Source organism: Ovis canadensis, chromosome 12 (assembly GCF_042477335.2).
Source record: "Ovis canadensis isolate MfBH-ARS-UI-01 breed Bighorn chromosome 12, ARS-UI_OviCan_v2, whole genome shotgun sequence".
Taxonomy (NCBI): Eukaryota; Metazoa; Chordata; class Mammalia; order Artiodactyla; family Bovidae; genus Ovis; species Ovis canadensis.
The window spans coordinates 82716093-82725000 of NC_091256.1; positions in this window are offsets into that span (position 1 = coordinate 82716093).

Genomic DNA, 8908 nt, shown 5'->3' on the forward strand with positions numbered 1-8908 from the left:
CCAGCTCATGCACCAGTCCAGACGGCCACCCAGAGCAGAGAGCCACGAGGGGGCCAGTCAGCCAGGGGTCCACCCCCACCAGCACCCTGAGCAGCACGAGAACCCTAGTCCTCGTCACCAAGTGGCTCATTAGAGTCAAATTTTGAACTCCTGTGTATTTACCCCCCAAACCCCAAGCCAGTCCATTAAAGTCAATTAAATAGCCTACTGAATGTTTCTCTCATTACCCTACCAGGTGGAGACTGTGACAACAGTTATTAGATTCATTACAGAAAACAGAAGCCACGACTTTGCTCATCTGGGCCAAGTGTAGGCATTTTTTTTTTTTAAGCCGACATAACAAAGATAATCCTAATGCTGATGGATAGAGCCCTTTCGCTGTATAAGAGATCACACACACAGGCAGCTCCTCTGTGGGATCAGCAGAGATGGACACAGGACTGGGCCACCTGCCTGGGGAGGGGTGATAGCTCAGGGATGTTCACTTCCAGCAGAGATCAGGAGAGGCACTCGGATTGGCATAGAGGGAGCAGAGGAAGGATAGGAGATTTCAGGAAAGCATGGGAGAGGCTTCCGTCATTTGTCTCCAAGTCCTTTATTAAGCTCCTGTTGTATGCCAGTCACTGAGCCAGGAACTTAAAGTTCAGAGTGCCATCCCATGCCATGTGGGGCTCACTCATCAAGGAGAGGCTGGAAGATGGACAGTGCTTCACTGCTGCCCCCGAGATGGGAGCCTTTGCAGGTGGCACATTCGAGAGTGGGGTGTTCAAAATACTCCTGCAAATCCCCTTGATGTCCTGCTCTCTGACTTCTGCCCTGGAGAGGCTGAGGCTGCAGAGGTGGGTGGATGGAAGACCCACCTGGCATATCCCTTTCCTCCTCGAGATTTATCCTGGGAAGGAGGCAGCAGCCATTTGTATTTAGAGAGAGGTTCCTAGTGACCTGCTTTTTGCCCTCCTCCCTTAACCCGTGCCCACCCCACTCCCACCAGGCACACGTACACACACACACAACATGCACACATAGGCTGATGTGTCTGGAGCCCAAAGGTCAAGCTGGGCCATGCAGTCAGGTGGTATCAGCTGCTGGGAGCAGGAAAGCAACTTGGAAGGCTTTTCAAGTCCCTCACAAGGCACAATCATAAATGTATTAATACATTTTGCACAAGTTTCCAGCTGCAAATTCACTTTCATGCAGCACAGCCCCTTATTTCACAGAGGGGCCCCTTAGGGGGCCAGAGAGGAGGGCTGGCCTGTGGCCAGGCAGGCCAAGGGCTTGTCAGGCACCTGGCATCTGGTCCTGCTCCCCAGTGACCCTGTGCAAGGGCCCTTGAAGTCTCCTGGGTGCTCACCTCCAGCACACAGGAAAGGATTAATTATTAATTTTTATAACAACCCAGGAACTGATATCTGTGAACCGCAAGTCCCGACACTTCTCCTCCAACGTCCAGCTACTCCATCACGGTTTTTAGCTGGGTCAGCGTAACAGTCTCATAACCTCAGAAGCAGGGAGCTGTGAAGGCCTTCATCAGCCATTCCTGGGGGCAAAGGCCAAGTTCACAGGGGCCAGCCGTGGCACGGGAGCTGATAACGCTAAGAAACCCAGATGTCTTCACCGCACAGCAGAGCTGGGCCTCATCCTGCTCCCTTTCCTGGCATTTATTGTCTTTGACCTTCCTCTAATTTAGCTACAATCTTCTCAGCACTTTTACAAACCCAAGCTCAGGTGATCCCCAAACATTGCTGCTACTGGATGGGCAGCTAATTGTTCTCTGGCAGAAAATTAAGACTCAGAGAGGGAGGTGACTCTCCAAGTTCACACAGGCTCAATCGAGCACTCTGTCCTCAGCATCACCTACCTGGAGGAATTCATAGCTGTGTTGCAAGAAGGGGGAGCCCTTCCAGGGCCCGAGATGGGGCTCTTGTCTAACACTCAGAAATGAATTGTTTGAGGAGACACATGTGCTGACAAAGCAAGAGCCTTTATTGGGAAGGGGCCCCCCAGGTGGAGAGCAGGAGGGTAAGGGAGCCCAGGAGAAGTGCTCTGCCACATGGCTCGCAGTCCCGGGTTTTATGGTGATAGGATTAGTTTCCGGGTTATCTCTGGCCAATCCTTCTGACTCAGGGTCCTTCCTGGTGGTGCATGCATTGCTTAGCCAAGATACATGCCAGCAAGGAGGACTCTGGGAGGTGGAAGGTTACGTGGTGTCTCCTTTTGCCCTTTCCTGACCTCATGCAGTCGGTGGTGGCTTATTAGTTCCATGTTCCTGACTGGGACCTTCTGTCATAAAATAACTCATGAAAATGGTTACTACGGTGCCTGGCCGGGGTGGGCAGCTTCAGTCAGTGCGCTTCCTCTAACAACTGGGCCAGCCTTTTAGTGCAAGATGTTAATTATGGTCCTTGGATGTATCCGAGGTTGGATGTCCATGAATCTTCAGAAAGCCTGGGCAGCATTTGATCATCTTTCTGAGATGAACTCCAGTCTTCTCAGGACACTCTCTGACCCCCAACAGTGAGCACCACTGCTTTAAAAATGAGCAGCTAAAACCCCTCTGCCCCTGCCTGCAGCGGTGCCCACTGGATGAAGCCCCCTCTTGCTGGGTTCTGGGGTTTGCTGGGCACAGTTGTGGGCAGGAGCAGGGCCAGGCCAGTGCCGTGGTTGTTCCCAGGGGCTGAGCTGCCCTTGAATCAGGACTGTCCGGGCAGCAAACACCAGGCCGGCAGATTTGAAATGCAACAGGTCCCATGTATAGCAGAAATGCCAGGGAGTAAAGCTCTCAGGAAACGCATAATATTCATCACAAAAAACCTGCTGAACTACACAGAGGGACATTAAATAAGTGGTAAAACATGCCATGTTGAGAACTCCTAATACTGTAAAATACCATTTGCTCAAATTTATGTTTTAGGTAATTCTAATAAAGCATCTCAGGTTTTGTTTTTGTTTTTTTAATCTGACGTAATGAACTGACATGGAACAACTCACCTGGAAAAATAAACACGTAAACGGAGTCATGAAATTTGGGGGAAGAAAAGAACAATGTGGGTCTACATTCCCAGCTATTAAAACACATGAGAAAGCCTCAGAGATGAATACAGAGAAGAATGGAAGATGGGCAGACAGCTCAATGGAAAAGAAGAGAAAGTCCAGGATCAGACCCTGTGAATTAGAGAATATTAGTAGTTTATGATGAGTGTGATGTTCAGATCTGTGGGGAAAAGATCAGTTGTTTAGTAAACTATGTTCAACTAACGTGGGGAAATAAAGCTAGACTTCTACCTCATCCCTTGTATCCAGTTAAAATCAAGATCTGTTTCTTTATAATAGGAAGGGATATAGTTCCTTCCTTGTAGTGTAATTATAGAAGGATGTGAGCCAATGCATGTAAAGTTCTTAGTTTAGAACATATCTGATAAGCATTACCTATTATTATGAGTGTTATTAGTCCAGACGGATTATAATCCAAACATAGAATGACAAATTCGCCATCACATTACTGAGAGTTCAGGCAAAACTTCCCTGATCTCAAGGTGGGAGTGGTTTTCAGAGACGCAAAAGAAGAAACCAGCAAAGGCAGGATGTGCCTGGAGTCTTAGAAAGTTCTTACCCTGTGATTCAACAATTCCACTGCTAGGATGTTAATCCTAAGTATGTTCTTAAATCAACATGCAAAGATGGCTAATAAACATTTTTTCTAAATAAGAGCAAGGCTTTTGGAGAAGGCTCTTGAGATTTCCTTGGACAGCAAGGAGATCAAACCAGTCAATCCTAAAAGAAATTCAATATTCATTGGAAGGACTGATGCTGAAGCTCTAATCCTTTGGCCATCTGATGCAAAGAGCTGACTCACAGGAAAAGACCCTGATGCTGGGAAAGATTGAAGGCAGGAGGAGAAGGGGACGACAGAGGATGAGATGGTTGGATGGCATCACCGACTCAGTGGACATGAATTTGAGCAAATTTCAGAAGATGGTTAAGGACAGGGAAACCTGGAATGCTGCAGTCCATGGGGTTGAAGACAATCAGACATGACTAAGTGACTGAACAACAACAAAAATAAGAGCAAAATGTAGATATCTACAACCTAATATCCAAAAGGGAATGGTTTTTTAAAAAACTTATTCAACCGCATGCTGGATTACTATGCAACCATTAAAATTTTAAAAATTACCCTAGTGAACATTAAAAGATTGATTTGGGGAAATGTTTAGGTTACAATGCTAACCATGACCCAAAGTGGTATATATAGTATCATAGATTGAACTAGACACTGAAACAGCTATCTCTGTTAAGGGAATAACGAGTTTTTTTCTTTAGTCTTTGCAAATTTACTATGTTAAACCTGTTTCTTTTATGATTCTACCACATTTTTTTGTAATATTGTTTTATATTGGAGTGATCTGTCTAGTCAAGGCTATGGTTTTTCCAGTGGTCATGTATGGATGTGAGAGTTGAACTGTGAAGAAGGCTGAGCGCCAAAGAATTGATGCTTTTGGACTGTGGTGTTGGAGAAGACTCTTGAGAGTCCCTTGGACTACAAGGAGATCCAACCAGTCCATTCTGAAGGAGATCAACCCTGGGTGTTCTTTGGAAGGAATGATGCTAAAGCTGAAGCTCCAGTACTCTGGCCACCTCATGGGAAGAGTTGACTCATTGGAAAAGACTCTGATGCTGGGAGGGATTGGGGGCAGGAGGAGAAGGGGACGACCGAGGATGAGATGGCCGGATGGCATCACGGACCTGATGGACGTGAGTCTGAGTGAACTCCGGGAGATGGTGATGGACAGGGAGGCCTGGCGTGCTGCGATTCATGGGGTCGCAGAGTCGGACACGACTGAGTGACTGAACTGAACTGAACTGGACTGGACTGAACTGAATAGCTGATTAACAGTGTTGGGTTAGCTTCAGGTGTACAGTGATTCAATTGTATCTATTCATATATCGATATTCTTTTTCTAATTCTTTTCCCATTTAGGTTGTTACATAGTGCCAAGCAGAGTTCTCTCTGTTGTACAGAAGGTCCTTGTTGATTATTCATTTGAAACATAACACTGTGTACATGTGATCCCAAGCTCCCTAACTCTCTCTCTCCCCAACCCTTCCTTCCTTGGAACCATAAGCTCCTTCTTCGAGTTTGTGACTCTGTTTCTATTTTGTAAATAAGTTCTGGGGTATCATTTGTTATTTTTAGATTCCCCATATAAGTGACATGGTACCATATTTGTCTTTCTCTGTCTGACCTACTTAACTCAGTGTGACAATCTCCAGGTCCATCCGTGTTGCTGCAAATGGCGGTATTTCCCTCTTTTTAAATGCTGAGTAAAATTCCATTGTCTATACACCGCGTCTTCTTTACCCACTCCTCTGTCAATGGACAGTTAGGTTTCTTTCATGTCTCGGCTACTGTAAGGAGCGCTGCGATGAACACTGGGGCACAGGCATCCTTCTGGCCATGTGTTTCTCCACATACACGCCCAGGAGTGGGATTGCAGGATGGTGTGTGATTCTACCACATTTAATAGGGGGTGTTAAGATCAATTTTACAAGTTTTTTTTTTTAATGGACATTGCCAGGAAATTTGTGCTTTTAAAAGTTATTTATCAAGTAGAGATTTTATAAAAATTACTTCCTCACCCTTGCATCTCAAACTGGGGTAAGTTTGGGGTTTCTGCTAATCGCTCATCACAGGAACATGTCCATAATTTATGCAAATAATTTTCCTCTAGATGTTCCTTTTATAACAAAATAAATCCAAATTGAACAATGGGAAGAATACAAAATGCTTATGATTTCTCTTTTCAGAAAGAGACCCATGCCGCCCTGGACCCCAGATGAAGCTGCCTCAGGTAGGTCCCGTTGATGAGCTCTGTGTTGGGAGGGCCCAGCGTCCTCTACCCATGATCTGCCCTGGAGACGTGTACCAGGAGCCTGAAGCCAGGCCACGGCCCTGAGGTTAAGTGAGTCCACACTCCCTGGGCCTGAGGTGGCCGATTGTGAGCTGGACTTTCTTGAGAATTCAAAGTCTCAGCCCTCACAAGTCCCCAGGTCAAAGATCCCCCTCAGGTGGGGACTGGCTTCCCAGAAGCCTCCAAAACAAACAGTGATAAGCAGATGAGATGTAGGAAGCTGGCTAGTAGCCAGCGTGAGACTGGGTGCCAAGCTTGGAGTGGCGAGGGCCCAGAAAAGACCGAGGGCTTCCCCAACACCCACTCGTCGGGGCAGCTCCAGGCTGAGCATCTCCCCCTCCCTCAGCGGCCATCACCTCTGGGCAGGATGAGATGTAGGAGTGGGAACCCAGCCTGCCTGGGTGAAACCCGCCTGGGACCCAGGGCAGGGCAGGCTGGCAGGAGCGCTGTGAGGCTGGCACATTCGGGGCAGGAGGGAAGCTTGGCCTCGCTTCGTCTGCTCGCCCGGCGCCAAGGCCCAGGGCAATGACGGTGGTGGGGAGGGGTGGCTCAGGGCTGCTCGAGGTGCCAGGCAACAGACAACGCCAAGTCTCAGCGTCGCCCATGCTTTCTGGGCCACCAAGCATCAGCCCACGCCAAGGAGAGCGAGTCAACGGCATGTGGGGTGGTGAGCGTCCCACAAAGCTAAGTCCGCTCTCACTGTGGGCCGCAGACCTTGAAAGGTGAGGCTTGGGGGTGGGGGGCACAGGACAACTAGCATTTACTGAGCTTTTACTCTCCGTCAGACTCTATTGGCTACAGCATGTAGCATTTCACATTTCTCAGCACGACTCCGAGATTACGTCCATTTTACTGCTGGGGAAACTGAGGCTTAGACATGATGGGTGGTGGAGGGGGTGCCCATGGGGGAAGGGCACACAGCTGGGGAAGGATTCACCTGCAGGTCCAGATGTCTGAGTTAGGCTGTTCCCACTGCCCTCGACTCTGCGTTGTCACAGAACCCGCTCTCTAGGCCCCAGCCCCCGGCCGTGGACCCGCCACTGCACCGCTCCAGCCCCCTTCTGAGGCCCACAGCCTCCCCGCCTCGTGATCAAGTCCCCGGGACCCCTATCTCTCCAGGAAGTCGGTCCAGGCGGTTCCACCCCCTGTCTGGAGGAAGACAGAGCTGGGAGTGGAAAGCTGACTTCTCTTCTTTCTACCTCTTTCCCTGGGCAGGTTTTCCTCTGGGAAATCGGGTAAGCCATCATCAAAATAGTGAGCAGAGCATGCAGTTACAAAGGGGCTAGCACTGAACTGAGCTCTCATACCCCTTGCCCGACTCCCACCCTGGTTGGTGGTCCCTGACTTCCCCTGAGAAGGTAGTTGAAAACTCAGGTAAAGTTGACTTTATTAGGGCCCCGGCCCCAGCCTGCATCTGTGCTTTCCCCGTCCTTCCCCTCGTCTCCTCTGTCACTCTGTCACCGGAGGTGATGAGGGCAGGAGGGTGGACTGTTTGCTTCTTTGTGATTTTTTAGTCTGTCTCCCCCACCCCCACTCGGGGGCCAAGGCTAACTTGTGACTTGCAGAAAATGCAGGTCAGTTTAGGTCACAGCAGGATGCCTTACCAGGGACTGATTCAAAGGCCCTGGGCTTCTGGGAGGGGCTGGCACTCAGGCAGGGGGCCGGCAAATGTTGTGAATGTTTGGAGGCCTAAGCTCACCTCTGTCTCATCAGAAGGGAGGGGAGTGAAGACCCACAGACACAATTGTAGCACCGCAAAGCAGCAGGCTGTTACCTGAAAGAGCTGTCTTGGGGTCCCCATCATCTAGGCCCACGGCCTCCCCATGGTGATTGACTTCTTGTACCTGGTCTTCTGAAAGCAGGGCTGACACCTGGGCTTTTCTGCTTCACAGTCTGTTAAGTCAGTGTAATGATACCACTCTAATGTGGAGAAAGCAAAGAGGAAATAAAGGAGCCTCTTGATGAAGGTGAAAGAGGAGAGTGAAAAAACTGGCTTAAAACTCAGCATTCAAAAACTAAGATCACGACATCTGGTCCCATCACTTCATGGCAAATAGAAGGGGACAAAGATGTTATTTTCTTGGGCTCCAAAATCACTGCAGATGGTGACCGCAGTCATGAAATTAAAAAACGCTTGCTCCTTGGAAGGAAAGCTATGACAAACCTAGTCAATGTATTAAAAAGCAGAGGCATCACTTTGCCAACAAACGTCCATATAGTCAAAGCTGTGGTTTTTCCAGTAGTCATACATGGATGTGAGAGTTGGACCATAAAGAAGGCTGAGCGCCTTGAAGAACTGATACTTTCAAACTGTGGTGTTAGATAAGACTCTTGAGAGTTCCTTGGACACCAAGGAAACCAAACCAGTCCATCCTAAAGAAAAATCAACCCTGAATATTCATGGGAAAGACTAATGCTGAAGCTGAAGCTGAAGCTTCTTCACTTTGACCACCTGATGCGAAAGGGTGCCTCACTGGAAAAGACTCTGGAAAGACTGAAGGCAAGAGGAGAAGAGGGCAGCAGAGGATAAGATGGTTAGACAGGGTCACCAACTCAATGGACAGGAATCTGAGCAAACTCAGGGAGATAGTGAAGGACAGGAAGCCTGTTGTGCTGCAGTTCATGGGGTTGCAAAGAGTCAGATATGACTTAGCTGACTGACAAATGTTAGTGTAAATAACCTCTGACCCTCCTTGACCTGAGAGGTCGGGCCTGACTCAGGATCTACCTGCACAACCTTACCTTGAAAACAGAACCTCAGAGTTTGCTGGGTTCATTTTCTAAGCCTAACCAAGGATCTGAAATAATAGCTGTGTCTCCAGCCAGCGTGGGTAGCATAAGGCTGGTCAGCCGAGTGCAAACTGTAGGTGAAGGGACACTGAGCCACACAGACCTCACCACCAGATGTGTGAGTCAAGCGGGGCCAGAGCTAGAGCTTCCACTTCCTTGTCTGTCCAAGTAGGGTGGGAACCTCTATTTCACAGAGTCTCTGGATAAAT